Raw genomic sequence first — 15,727 nt, forward strand, 5'->3', positions numbered from 1 at the left:
AAAAATAAAACTAAATTCATTTTTTAAAATTAACTATTATATATCCGAGAAGAGGACGTGGGGCTTGAACATAGTAACCCAAGTTGTTTCTTGGATTACATTACATTACATGCGTTTGTTTATGAGGAGAATGTATGTGTTCGTCCGCTTTTGTTTTTGCTAAATGATGGTAAGACATATCGTCTGGCACCGCACCTGTTTCGTAATAGCATTTACATTTTTTTCATGAATTAAAACTTCAAATGTAATCTACTGTTAATCCTCCAGCTCTATTTCTAGGCTGAATACTTCATTCAGGACTCACTCACTCGCTCGCTCGCTCATTCACTCACTCACTCACTCACTCACTCACTCACTCACTCACTCACTCACCCATTCACTCATTTACTCAGTATCTGGTATGATGTGACGTGTTTGAGGCATGGTGGTGTTTCTGTCCAGAAAAGAAATATGCATTTTCTACAAGCTATGTTGATTAAAAAGTCTGTAGTCAGTTTAAGCATATTTGAAAATAAATATGTGTGTGTATTTTTTAAATCCAGAGCTTCAGGGTTTTGTCCAAGATATCGTATTCTCTAAATAGCCTTTACGCTGTGTACAATTCCCTGCTTTATAGTAACTGGGTGGTAAAGTTATTCTTATTTCTCTCATGTTTTTTTCTGAACACTTTGAAAAAATCCTAACAATGTGTCTGGCTGTTTCCCATTAATGTAGCGTCAGTGATTTAGTAACCCAGATCTAAAGTGCTGTAAACAGTTTGTTGACATTGCCTTGTCACAAGTACTTTGTGTCCGCCATGTGTAATGTTTCCTCAGGCTGCAGTATCAGAGTTCAGCACCATGATACAAAGAACTGGCCCGAGCTAACACAAAGTAAGTGATCCAGTCTATGACTGTTTGTACGGCCAGACTATTTGCTCTGCGCTGAGAATAAAATAATAACATGACCTATTAAAAGCTCTGGCGCTGATTTCCTTGAATAGGCTGTAACCTGATATGAGCTGCGATGCAGAGGAATAACAGTAAACTCACATCCCCAACTGCTGACCATGACACCAAGGAAGAAAGGTCTGTTATTATTTTTACCCAGATTATAATTTAAAGGCCTTAAATGGGTATGTATAAAAGATTTAAAGGGGGATAAAACACCACAGATACAAATGTCTTTTCTGTTAATGTTAAACGTTATTTACTGTAATAAATTAACCCTCTTTAAAGTAGAATAATGTTGTGTTGCGATTAAAAAGATACAAACGAAAAAGCAATTCATCAATTACAAAAAAAAAATAGCTCAATAGTTTGATGCATTGTTCGTTTTTATTTATTTATCTGATCATCTTGAAATAGGCTAATGCAGGATGAAAGAAGGATGCCTCACGATGGTTTCACTGAGCTGCAGAGGAGGGAGTGCAGGCCGAGCTGTATCAGGCCTTTTCATCTCTGTGAAATCTCCAGCTCGATTTAAACGAGAGAGCTTGAGTCATACATTACAGATACACTGCTCACTCTGTGTAGCTCCGACTGCGTGTTTTTGTTTTGTTTCAGTGGTGGGAACGAAAATGGCTGCTGGTTCCTGCAGCCCTGACTGAAGGAGTTAATGACAGAGCTGTTATCAACGGGCTGCAGCCTGCTCTGATCCGCGCTGTCTGATGGAGGATGCTGCAGGATGAAAAGAGCAGCGGTGACACACAGGCAGCAAGTTACAGCACCACAGACCTTTTCACGACCCATAGGCTAATAATAACAACAACAACAACCCTAACAACAATGATATACTGTAATAATAGAAAATATGTGTCAAATATTCGAAGGTATTTTAGACTAATTTTACAATAACTTTCAGGTTCATTACAATCATATCATGAATCCAAGACGTGTACGCGTACCCGTACTCGTGCTCCAGGACATCAGTTGTCTCAAAGTGCTCGTTTGTGTCCTCTTATCAACGGCAACGTTTGCCTTATATTAATGTGTAAAGTGATGGATTAAAAAAAAGGGTTCGCTTTCAGGCCTTGAAAATAATTTCACACGTTTGATCACACTGTTTTATAGAAAGCATGGTGTCTCTGTGATGTATGGTTATCCGTCTGCAGGAGAATGAAAGTGATTTTCTCAGTTTATAACCCGTCCTCAAGAGTCATCAGAGGGTCAGGGTGCCACGTCCCAGGAGGGTCCTCGTCTCTGCCGATAAAGATATGACCAATCAAAGCTTTTTATCGTTTGTCCCAGTCCGCGCTGCTTTGTTTGACCCGAATGTTCGATACCCATCGGCGAGTTTTTTTTTTCTTTTTTTCTTGGTGATAGAAAGTGAAATCCAAAATGGCATTGTGGTGTGCTCAAATTCATTTCCTCCTGAGTACACACCCGCCACGCACATCCCCCCCCCCTCCCCTCATACTCCTCTCCCTCCTCAGTATTTCACCCCCGGGTCTCCCTTTTCACATTACACACATGGGTGAGCTGGCACAAGGTTCTCCGCCTCCATGTAACCCCCCCCCCCCCCGCCCCACCCCCCTGCACAGACACCAACCCAACCCCCCACCTTATTCTAGAATCACAAAAATAAAAGCATAATTTTCGCCATAATTGGGGGAGACTGTAAATATAGAATCACTGAGACCACCTACACACTAATATGAATAGAAATAGAAAACATTACAGAAAATACATAATCCACACATCATATAGATCTCCTGTTTTTATTTTTTTCAAGATGCTGCAACGTGTATTACATTTATATTTGCTACACTAAGGCCAACTGGATTTTATGTTTCCATGGCGTTGACTGCAATTATGTAGCTCTACAATGACTTTCATTGTAGGCTATCATTACCTCATCCATTAAACGTTCTCAGCTAGACAAGGTAATGACGAGGTGTGTGTGTGTGTGTGTGTGTGTGTGTGTGTGTGTGTGTGTGTGTGTGTGTGTGTGTGTGTGTGTGTGTGTGTGTGTGTGTGTGTGTGTGTCAGTCACATGAATCGTTTGACGCACGACCCAGATTGTGCATGAATAAGAGAGTATTTGAGGGAGAGAAAGAGATGTGAATGCTGTAATTTTGCAAAGTAATTTTTGTTAAAGAAAGGATAAAAATAATTCTAGAAACCGAGGCATCCATCCTGTGCGCCGTCACCTGTCTCTTAACCCATCACTGCCTGCTGCTGTGGCTGTGAGCCAGCAGTGAGGCAGAAAAATACCACCGACACTCCTGCAATTAATAAGGGACAGTGAAAGGGCTCTGTGGGCTCTCTGGGCTCTCTGGGGACCATGGAGGAGGGAAATTAGCCCACATCAGGCTAATCAGAGGACCTCACAGTCCATTAACATTTGCATCACAATCCCAGGTAGCACACTATCTGTGTTATCCACTAGATTGTGTTTTGTCTGCTCTGAGCAGGTTTGTGCAAATGGCTTTGAAATCAGAGAGGGAGAGAAACACACTTCAGAGGCTGTTCATGGTCAATCCAGATTTCAGCACCATGGACAGGGTTTGTCTCTATTCAGTAGCTTTAAGGGGAAAATCCAATTTTAACATTTGTATTGCATTTTAATACACATTCTAAAAAATCCTCAACACAAAGCCAACTATCTCTCTTAGCGAGGCTTTTCAATTTAAGTTTGTTATGCCATTAGATGACACATTTTAGAGGAAGTACAGCAAAGACGTCAGTGACTGACTTGGGCTTAGAAACGTTAAGAGATTGTATGAGCGTTTATCTAATTTAAGTTTAATGTGGATTTAGATTATAGAAATCATATCCCTATAACATTGTCACGCTTTCATTGTTTCGTTACTGTCTGTAACAAAAGGATTTGTTTTATGCACTATCACCCTAACGACCTTCCCCGATGTTCATCTTGAGGCAAACAATGATTCAAAATGACATATTTAATATCTTCAAAATTACATATATACAGTCAATTAATCTTGAGTCGATCAATTCCCATATAAAACCCGAATGTGTCTACAATGAGGTCAGGGTTGGACATAAAAAAACAAGAGGACAACCTATATTTACTACTAAGGTAAGTTAGAAAGGTATTCTCACTAAGATCAATATCCCTGCCTGCTACAAAAGAGACTTTACACAGAAATAAATATACAGTCTAATGTTTTACCATGAAATCAGATCAGATTTTCAAATTTAATGTCATAACACACAGACAGTGAACTAACCTGATATCCTTTTTGTGGTTTGCAAAGTGAGCCTTGATGCCCCTTGAAATATTTTTGTTTCTGTATCAAGAGCAGAATCTGTATTCATCCTATATTTTCATTGTCTATTTCCATCCAACCTCATCTCATATTATATTGTTTTTACTAAATCAGGATAACCAGGTACACAAACTGCTTATTTACAAATGTGTCTGCCTGTAAAAACCTAGCTAAGGCCACGACAGACAGAACACAAAGACCCTTGGACATTGAACCTGAAAACATCCTGATGAGCAAACACCATCATATTTATCCCCTCTGTTTTCCTCCCCTCACTACGGAGACAAGCCATCACAGCCACCGCCCACATCCACAGAGAGAAACATCCAGGTGGCCCGCAGTGGTAAACCACTAAGAGCCTTTTCATTACTCCTAATGTGTCTGTTTAATGGCTTATTATGGGCTCCCGAGAGACTTCCTCAGAGAAGGGTTTGTATTAGTCCCGCATGATGGCGTCTGTCTGAGAAAAACAACAGTGACAAATGGCAGGAAAAATCATCTATCTATCTGTCTATCTATCTGTCTATCTGTCTATCTATCTATCTATCTATCCATCCATCTATCTATCTATCTATCTATCTATCTATCTATCTATCTATCTATCTATCTATCTATCTATCTATCTATCTATCTATCTATCTATCTATCTATCTATCTATCTATCTATCTATCTATCTATCTATCTATCTATCTATCTATCGTATCTATCGTATCTATCTATCTATCTGGAAAAGGAACACTAATTGGCATTTGAATCAACATTATAAGCTACTCAAGTGCTATGATTAACCAAATAAAGACTGTAAATTGGAGCTATGTGTGAGTTTTTTTTCCTCTCTTGCTCCGTGTTTTTGATATGAAACGCTCCCCAGACGCCGTTTGCTGTTAACCCACGGTGACTCAGCTCTCTCCATCAATCTTTTGACGTCCATGCTTCCCGGGTTCACTCTCCTGCTGCGACACATTAACATTGTAATTGCCTTTTTTTGAGCACAATAAACTGAGGCAGTCCGCAGGGACCTGCATGGCCTGGGGCTGGCACAAAGCTATGCCATTGATTTTTCACACACTGCCAGTGAAATAAATATATAAATAAATCTCCAGCCTTCCACAAACATGGACCTCAACATCATTTTCTATTGTCCATGTTGAAATTCTCCAGATAATGTATATCTGCTGTGCATATCTGACAATGTCTCAAGGGTGAACAATTAATAGTGTTATAAAACAGCTAATTATTGTTTTAAATTGCCCACTAATGATGTTAAACGCTATCATTCTCATTTTGTCAGACATCAGTTGGGTTCAGCTGAGAAGTAAAGCAAGAACCATGTCATCTGTATTGAGCTTAAAGTGTTGTAAAAGCATCAATACTTATCACACCTAATCTACTACAGTAAGAACTCCTTTCACACATCGACGTGTATGTGTGTGTGTGTGTGTGTGTGTGTGTGTGTGTGTGTGTGTGTGTGTGTGTGTGTGTGTGTGTGTGTGTGTGTGTGTGTGTGTGTGTGACTGTGTTTGTGTTTGTATCTCTTTACATGTGTGTTTGTCTTTGTTTTACTTGTAGCTTGTACATTGTATGTTTGCATATTCGTGTGTGTGGGAGAATGAGCATGTGTGTGGTCTTGTAACCCAGAGCAAAGTCAATAAAGGAGCAGAGCTCAGTGGTTGTTTAACTGACGTGTAATAGTTTTGTTCTCATTAAAGTTTTATGCCAAGAGAGCTGCAACATCCCCTCAGGGATTCCCCCTTGTTTGAGTCAGACTGCCCTTTGACTGAGAGGTTCTCAGTGTTACTCCTGCAGCCCTTTATCACAGACACAGTATCACATGGTGACAGGGAGAGTTTGTCATCAGGGGACCAGTCTAAAGAGCTTGGTTTATGGACTGTCACTGTTTTCAATCCAATATTTTTACAAATTCAATCAAAATAATAAATGTATCTTCAAATAATGACAGATAGTGATTTGATATTTATAAGGAATTAATACTTTTGTTCATGTAATGCTTTCATACATATGGTAATGTATAAATATGTAGTGGTTAACCAACCACCCAAAGAGACAAACATGAGAGAATGGTAATAATCTCTACATCTCATTGTTGCCAAGGAAAGTGAATAAGCATATTTAAATGTCAAAGTATTTACTCAACAAAATATGAGCTATAGGCAAAACTCTATGAAACTACTTAATAATTATAATTCATTATAAAATGTATTTCATTCTCAACCTCACCTTAATCCCACAGGTGACATTTCCTTTAATCTGTTTCATCCCTCATTGACCTCTCACTGACACTATATGTCACCTGTGAAAACAACTATCACTTATTTACAGTTTATGTACTTTAAATAGTCAAAGCTTTTGGTCACGTCAATAGATAATGTTTTAAATACTAATGTGCTCAGTTAATTATTAAAAAGGTCTTGGAATGTTAAAACTATAATTCTTTAGGGTTTTTAGCTAAACACACAAATAGCATTACGAAAAAATAAGCCAAAAAATTCAGAAGCCCAAATGTAATCTCCATGAGTCGCTTTCACTCAGATCCCTTCCTGTTCCTGAAAAAACCATTCACTTGCTTAACAAGTGTTTCTTTCTGGGAGCATGATTGTTATCTCTTTGAACTGGATGCTGGATCAAAAGCTGAAGACAGGGAATCCCTTTTTCAAATTAGCATTGATAATTTGTTTATTCTGACGCATCCCTGTTTTTGTTATTAGTATAACCCATCCATTTCCTCTCTTCATCCAGTCTGAATGATTCATTGAAATGCACATCTTGTTTGCAATTGACTACATTCACAACCTGCTGAAAGCTTTTTGTTCTGTCCCTGTGATGTCGGCAGGCCTTCAAACAGCTTCATTTAATTGAAGCTCGCAGCGCTCATGGAGAGTGCTCAGAGCTTAATAAAGGCAACCGCTGGCCATGCTGCATACAGGTTTATGAATAAAAACCATGTATGCTTTTAGAAATGGGTTTTTCCCTCCATGTTCTCCCATCCCCCCCACAGCCACTCTGGGCTGTCATTAACTGCTATTGTCAGCGGCACAATCAAGAGCAGGGAAAAAATTACTCTAGCACTTATCATGAGCTCAGCCACAGGACTCACACACACACACACACACACACACACACACACACACACACACACACACACACACACACACACACACACACACACCACACAGGAGCACGCACAAATGCACAACACACACCAGGAGAATAACTGTTACTATTGATTTCTCAGCTGATGTGCGAGACGTTGCACAAATACAGAGCCCTGGCTACAAAAGGTGTTTTTTGTCTTTCAAGAGCCATAATCGTTCTGCAACACCAGGCCAATGACTGGCTCTATATTTAGGCTGCAGGTCAATACAGACAGAAAGGCTGCATCCCTCCAATCAAGCTCCATCTTCAGTTTAATCTGAGCTACTCAGCCTGCAAGACTTCTAACAAAGTGCTCCCTTACATGACTTTAAAAAGGATTATAGAGGCCATATTCTGCTCATTGTAAGGTTCATATTTGTATTTACTACTGTGACATGTTTCCAAGTTTTAATGTTCAAAAAGGTCTTTATTTTTCTCATACTGCAGCACCTCTTTTCATCCTCTGTCTGAAACCAGAGCCCAGTCTGCTCTGATTGCTTAGCTGAGCGGCTCTGTTGTGATTGGTCAACCGCTTAGAGAAGTCCTGCCCCTTGAAAGTCAGTTTGTTTTTGAGTTTACAAGGTGTAATTTGATTTATAATTTTCCTACTGAACTGTAGATATACTACTATAATGTTGTTTACACTTGCGTTTTATCAGGCTATTTGTGAAACACTTGGCTCTTCTGAATATATACACAAAATATTATTTAGACCCCTGACTTCACTATGTTACAGAAGTAAACAAAGGACAACAATCAAGGTGTTTCAGTCAGGGGGGAAGTATCACGATTAGGCAGGAAGGCGGACCCAAGAGCGGTGAAAACAAGACATCAAGTCGTTTTTTACAAAAAGCTGATGAAAAACTATGAAAAACACGAAACAGGTACAAACCGGGGTGCACGAGCTAGGAGGTTTATTCACCAAATGTGTATAAATCCACTGGTGAATATACTCCCCAACACACTGTCAGGGTTTGGGGAAATAGGACCCAAGTGCAGCAACAAGGGAGGCAGGTATGGGTACAAACAATAGGCGAGCCTTATTCCAAAGCTGTTTTACAAAAATCCAAAGTTAGGTAAAGTCCAGGGCATGAAAAACACTTGACTTGAACACATGAAAGACGATAACGAACTGACAGAACACAAGGGTAAGCAGGACTAAATACAAAGACACTAATCACAACACAAGCCACAGCTGGGGAGGTGAGGCAGAAATATGAGGGCAACAGGTGACAACAATCAGGGGCGGGGCAGACGCTGACAATGGCGGGAAAACACACAAAGACAGAAAGTAACAGGGCCTGCAATGAGAAACAAGGTAAGTACAAAATAAAACAGGAAATGGAAAACGAGACACAACATGAAACACAGGGGCTTGACTAGACATGACATGACGTGAATACATGAACACCTCACTTGGTATGACATAAATAGTTGATTAAACATGAAATGACAGACATAATAAATAAACATAACTAACAGATTTGACGAGGCATAACAGTACCCCCCCTCTAGGGGCGGATTCCAGACGTCCCAACAGAGTCCCAAAAAATCCAACAGGGTGGGTGGAGGGGGTCTGGAGGAGGGACGCATGACCAAGGCCACAAGGGTGGGTGGAGGGGGTCTGGAGGCGGGATTCGGGCGGACGACCCGGGGGCAAGGCAGAGGATGAGAAGGGTGTCTCGGGCCGACGGCCAAGGGGCAAGGAGCATGAGAAAAAGCACGGACAGGCCTTGTGGCAAGGGAACTCCGGCAGCCGGAGACATGGGCGGAGGCAAGGGCGTACCTGGAGGACAGTGGAATAGCTCCGGAGGACGGCCTGGAAGGCGGCGAGACAGCTGTGGAGGACGGTCTGGAAGGCGACGAGACGCCTCTGTATGACGGGCTGTAGGACAGGCTGGAGGACGGCGAGACGCCTCTGGACGACGGGCTGCAGGACCGGCTGGAGGACGGCGAGACGCCTCTGGACGACGGGCTGTAGGACGGCGAGACGCCTCTGGACGACGGGCTGTAGGACGGCGAGACGCCTCTGGACGACGGGCTGTAGGACGGCGAGACGCCTCTGGAGGAAAGTAAGGAGCACCTGGAGCGGGAGGCGGCAGGACCACCGAGGAGACAGGAGCACCAGTCGGCGGGACCCCCGACGGGACATGAGCTGTTGTCGGCGGGACCCCAGTTGGTACTGGCATCAGCGGGACCCCCGAAGAGGCAGGACATGGCTTTGGCGGGAACCCGGGTGGTAATGGTGTCAGCGGGACCCCGGAAGAGGCAGGACATGGCTTTGGCGGGAACCCGGGTGGTAATGGTGTCAGCGGGACCCCGGAAGAGGGAGGACATAGCTTTGGCGGGAACCCGGGTGGTAATGGTGTCAGCGGGACCCCGGAAGAGGCAGGACATGGCTTTGGCGGGAACCCGGGCGGTAATGGTGTCAGCGGGACCCCGGAAGAGGCAGGTGCAGGGGCCGGCAGCACCACTGACGAGATATGAACTAGAGTCGGCGGGACATGAGCTTCAGTCGGCGGAGCCCCCGACTGGACAGGGACATGGATTGGCGGGACATGAGCTTGAGTCGACGGGATATGAACTAGAGTCGGCGTGACCCCTGACTGGACATAAGCTTGAGTCGGCGGGACCCCGGACGGGACAGGCGATGGCTTCGGCGGGACCCCCGGTAGTATTGGTATTGGCTGGACCACCAGGCGGGGCCAGAGCCGTCAGGAAAGGCAAAGCTGGAGTCGGCCGGGCCGCCGACAGGACAGGCGAGGCTGACAGGGCAGCAGGGCCTGGAGTCGGCCGGGCCGCCGACAGAACAGGCGGGGCTTGAGTCGGCCAGACACGGACAGAACAGGCGGGGCTTGAGTCGGCCGGACTGCAGCTGGGAGCATGGCGGCCAGGGCTTGGCCTGGAAACATGGCTGCTAGGGCCGGAACTGCAGCCGGAAGCATGACTGCAGGAGGCTTGGCTGCAGGCGGCTTGACTGCAGGAGGCTTGGCTGCCGGAACACGGGCTGGTCGCCTGGCTTTGCGTCCCTTAGTGGACTGTTGCAGGCTCCGCGGACCTCCAAAAGCCAGGCGGGAGCCAACAAAAGGGTCCACATAAGGTTACAAGTGGGGAGCTGTGGCAGGCAGGGAGCTAGTATGCCTGGGGCTAGCAGGCCGGGAAACAGGTATGTTCTCATAATCACCTATAAAGTCTTTTTCCCAATCCAGAAATGAGCCCCTTAACCAGGGCCTTGATGTCACTTCTTGGTGCGCCATGGCCAAGATACACTGCCTCCCTTTACTTGAGGCATATCGAGACCAATTCTTTAGGCAAATTAATCTATATTTCACCTCATGTAGCTCAGCTGCTGGGTCCATCTTTGGTCAGTTAGTTCTGTCAGGGTTTGGGGAAATAGGACCCAAGTGCAGCAACAAGGGAGGCAGGTATGGGTACAAACAAAAGGCAAGCTTTATTCCAAAGCTGTTTTACAACAATCCAAAGTTAGGTAAAGTCCACGGCATGAAAAACACTTGACTTGAACACATGAAGACGATAATCCAGGACATGAAAAACACTTGACTTGAACACATGAAAGACGATAACGAACTGACAGAGAACACAAGGGCAAGCAGGACTAAATACAAAGACACTAATCACAACACAAGCCACAGCTGGGGAGGGGAGGCAGAAACATGAGGGCAACAGGTGACAACAATCAGGGGCGGGGCCGACGCTGACAATGGCGGGAAAACACACAAAGACAGAAAGTAACAGGGCCTGCAATGAGAAACAAGGTAAGTACAAAATAAAACAGGAAATGGAAAACGAGACACAACATGAAACACAGGGGCTTGACTAGACATGACATGACGTGAATACATGAACACCTCACTTGGTATGACATAAATAGTTGATTAAACATGAAATGACAGACATAATAAATAAACATAACTAACAGATTTGACGAGGCATAACACACACTGTTTACTCCTGTGCAAGTAACATTTGCTTTCAAATGCAGAGCTTTCAAGAAACGTTGTAATGTATTAGAGAGACCCAACATGATCGATATTGTATTTCCTTTGCTTTTACATGAACTTTTCCCAGCTTCCTAAAGGTGATTTAAATGGCCGCGGAGACTCACCCGACCATTTTTGCAAAAACATGCATGTTTTTTTGCATCCTCCTTGAGGATACCAATTTTATTTTGTTATACACATGTTGTGTAAAGCCATGAAACCTGGATTCAAATCTCAAGAATTCTATTTCCTGAAACACTAATTGGCTTCATGTGTGGGTGATATTTGATCAGATTTCATTGATAGTAAATAAACAAATAACCAACGGCCACTGGATTCAGTATCAAATATTGAATAGGGTGATGTGAAAAATATATGGTCACACTGTATGTGATATAACGGATTAATTATAAACTTAATACTTAAATAAAAGTAATGTATTCATGTAGTAAACCATTTCATCCAAGGAAGTAATGTGGAAATACGGTATGTTTTCCCATCACAAATATTATCAGAGCACACCAGAGAGAGACACGTAGCTAACATGTTTCTCATTCATCTCGATTGACAGACTGGAGTTTAATCTAGTGGGTTGTTTTCTGCCTGACTTGTGTTATAGAGTGAGCTGCGTCCCCGAGGGGAAACTGCAGTAACACATCTCATACAAACCTGTCAATACACTCAACTTCTCTCACTCCTCTCAACACCGGCCCTCAGGCTCTCTCCCTGTGTGTCTGCAGTCCAACACTGATTGCTTTCTGATCTCCGTGTTGTTCTGTTTAAGCAGAAACACAGAGCAACACATGCATGGCTGCAAAGGGCAGGCTGGCTGGACAGGGAACACACAGACATCCTACATCTCAGAAGAAGAGTAAGGTAACATTTTCATAATTATTATAAAATGTAATCTAGCCAAAAGGAGCAACACAGGTGGAGATGAAAAAAGCTTTTCCTTATATCTTGAGAGTTTTTGTGTATGACTGAATTAAGATATAGCCATAAATAATGTTAATTAAATTCAAGAAAAATTCTGAAGCATCATTTGTATCACAGTGAATGTTATACTGCAGCTACTCCCATCTGAAATAAAACATCTAATTAAGGACAAATTTGGGAAATCTAACATATGTAAAAAGAGAGATGCTCAAATCTACTGCAACCGGTGATATGCATCCGCTCATTTTTCTTCCCCTCTGTCTTTGGGCGTTTAACAAGAACACAACTCAGCAGCCTCCCTGCTGTCTGACCACAGCCTCATGTTTCTGTGTGCAGTGGACACTGTGTTCACGTTTAACAGCGATTGCAGCCCCCCCACCCACTATCTCACAATGTGGTATTGGTGGAAACAGGATTAGGTTCAAGTGTTGAGGGATGTGTTCAAGAAGTACCATACTGGTGGGTTTGCACTTTTTAGCCTATAGAATTTGTTTAATGAAACTACATTTTTGCCACACAATTTTCACAAGGAATCTAGTTCTTTCAAAATAAATTCCCAATGTCCGGGGAGCCTTTGCTTCCAGTTGATGCTAGTATGCTATACAAATCAATTTGAAGAGCAGAAAGGCATTGCTGCACGTTGAAACAGACTATAAATCACAATCAGTGTTTAATTTCTTATTACATTATCTTGATGTGGTTGTCCACTTGAAAACAAGGACTGGATTATAAATTATAAACAGACTTGAACACTGTAAAAAGGATACAGTTTTTCCCAGCCAACAGCAGTGCAATAAGAAATGATTCAAATAAACTGTATTGAAAGTTAATTCCCTTAAAAACCATACAGCTCCTCTATATTTGTATAGTTGACTTTTATTCACAGTTCAGAATACACCTGTGATGTCCATTCAGCTCAGCTTGTCTTAAGTATTCTTATAAAAATTAATTTAATATTATTCTGGCCACATCTGCACCAACAGTCAAGCTATTAGATCACACCTCTCCCTAATTCAATCTTGAATGTAGCTTATCAGTTGTCCACCATGATCTAAAATGCCCCCTCTCCCCTCCCTTCAGTTGTGTGAGATAACATCTCTATTGTGCGGTTGTGTTTGGTTGAGATAAACAGCAAACAATATTATACACCTTCATATCTGCACCTCCTCTCTCCTCGCACAGTCCGGGTCTCGCTCTCACTGCTGCCTTATTGCATTTGAATTTCACAGCTCTCTGTATTCTCCAGTAATTCCTCTCCTCCTCCTTCAATTGTTATTCTTATCATGTTATTTTAACTCTCTACTCTCTTTGCTCTCTTCTCTCTGCTTGCCCCTTCTTCGTCCTCCTCCTCTTCCTGTCCCTCTCCCCTTCCTCCTCCTCTTCTCTCACCCTGCCAGACTGTGTCCTCTCTCCCTGTTGTGATCATACCTCCACCCAGGCACCTGACTGCAGATAATCACCCGAAAAGAAAGGAAATAAAAAAAGCTCGGTTTTTATCTGCCGCCACAGCTGCAATTCATTGTAGAGTGGTGAATGACGGGTGAAGATTAATAGCCCCCCAATCTCTCTCCTTCTCTCCTTTTTTCCCCCTTTCCTCCACTTTCTGTCAATACTGTCTCCTACAGCTGGTGCTTTCTGAACGCTGAAAAGACCCAGCTCCATTTGAATGCCCCATTTTGAATGAGTTGAACAGCAGCTGAAAATTATACGCTGCTGTAGGAGGGAGAGATCATAATGTTACAGATCCTGGCTCAAAAAGTATCCCCCTTTTATTTGGTCTAATATCAGCTCCAGGTTTCTGATTATACAGTTTCAGCTTGTTTGCAGGCTAACTTGTACTGCTATGTATTTAAAGCCGGGAGAAGCAGGTGCTATTAAAAAACAACCGTTTGCTCTTGCAATTACAAAAAGGACAATTTGACCCCCAGGCAGCTCAGCTCACAGCATGATTTAAATGGCACAGAGGAGCTGTGGTTCTCAGGGCTCTCTGTAAAATGGCACACTGGCAGGAGGAACAAAAACACTTTGCTTTAGCCCAGACAAAAAAAGGGGGACAAAACTGATCCAGGCTATAACCTGCACTGACTCCCTGTCCTTTCCTGCAAGCACCAAACAGAGAGAGTTTTATATCTGTTCGATTCTAACATCATATTGAGAGAAAGACACTGATGAAAGTCCATTTAAGATTCATTCAGGTTTGAGATTTGCTTGGCTTGAAATGACTGTGTTTACATTTCTTTGAATGATACTTGATCTCATAGTTTGTCTTACTCCTGTTCAGCGTTATAACTGTTACAGTTTATGCTTTTTTTGGGTCAAATTTCAGGTTTTTCCAGATGTTTTTGATGAGATAAACAGTCTTCGTAATATTTTAAACGCAATGTGTTTCCCATGTGTTCGGTCATATTTTTCTGACTGGATTGGGTTGGGTTTGTTTTTTTAAAATTTAGGTTCATGCATGACTTTTTAGTAAATAATTTCAGTAATTTGGTTTGAGCTTTGGAGCCTTATTAACAGTGATTTAAAAAAAGACAATATGTTTCTCCATGATCTGCAAATGATTGAAGAGAAAAATAAATACAGAAATTACCTTTTTAAGAACCAACATTTGAAAGAGCCCTATTGTGGTTTTCCTTTCCTCTAGTGTATTCTAAAGGTTTTTGTGCATGTAAGTGGTCTGCAAAGGCACAAAGTTCCCCCCAGAGTCAGTTTCTCTCCCACAAACTCCCCCCCCCACCTGAAAAACCTCCATTGAACTCCCTTGTTTTTTTCCGTAACATAGTGACATCACTAAGACACACTTGTGCTTTTATTGGCTAACGCTTAATCACAACAGAGCTGGCTGATTTAAAAATGACACACTAGTCCAGTTTAACAAATTAAAAAGTAGCTCAGATATAAAGTTAACACAAACAACATGACCTGAGATTGTGTTACTTTCTCTGCTCATTATCTGTTCTGTACTTTACAGCCGTGTTCCTCTGTAGATCATGAGAGATCTTCTCCTTTCTCAAACATTATTTACGCCTCATGGAGTGGCATGGCTCTCCGCCGCTCTTTGGTAAGGGGTGTCTGGGGACGTGGACATGGGTCGCAGGCAGCGACGCATCAGGGCATCGAGCTCCAGCCGAGTGGGAATTCATGTTGATTTTCATGCATGACTAAACCTGTTTTGCCAGCTGCCATTTATGCTCAGACATTCATTCTGTGTGAGTGACTGTGTCCTATTTTGGCCAACATAATGTGGCATCCATCCTGAAATAGAAACAGTGTCATCGTACCACAGCATGAACATCTTCCAGACAAAATAAAACTCACTTTGTGCTGTACATGTAAACACAAACTGCAGCATCGTCTTGTCCCTGTCACTTCAATAGCAGAGCTGAGAGCTTTCTCTTCCCTGCCCAACTCGCCGTCTAATTC

This window comes from Eleginops maclovinus, chromosome 20 (genome assembly GCF_036324505.1).
Source record: "Eleginops maclovinus isolate JMC-PN-2008 ecotype Puerto Natales chromosome 20, JC_Emac_rtc_rv5, whole genome shotgun sequence".
Taxonomy (NCBI): Eukaryota; Metazoa; Chordata; class Actinopteri; order Perciformes; family Eleginopidae; genus Eleginops; species Eleginops maclovinus.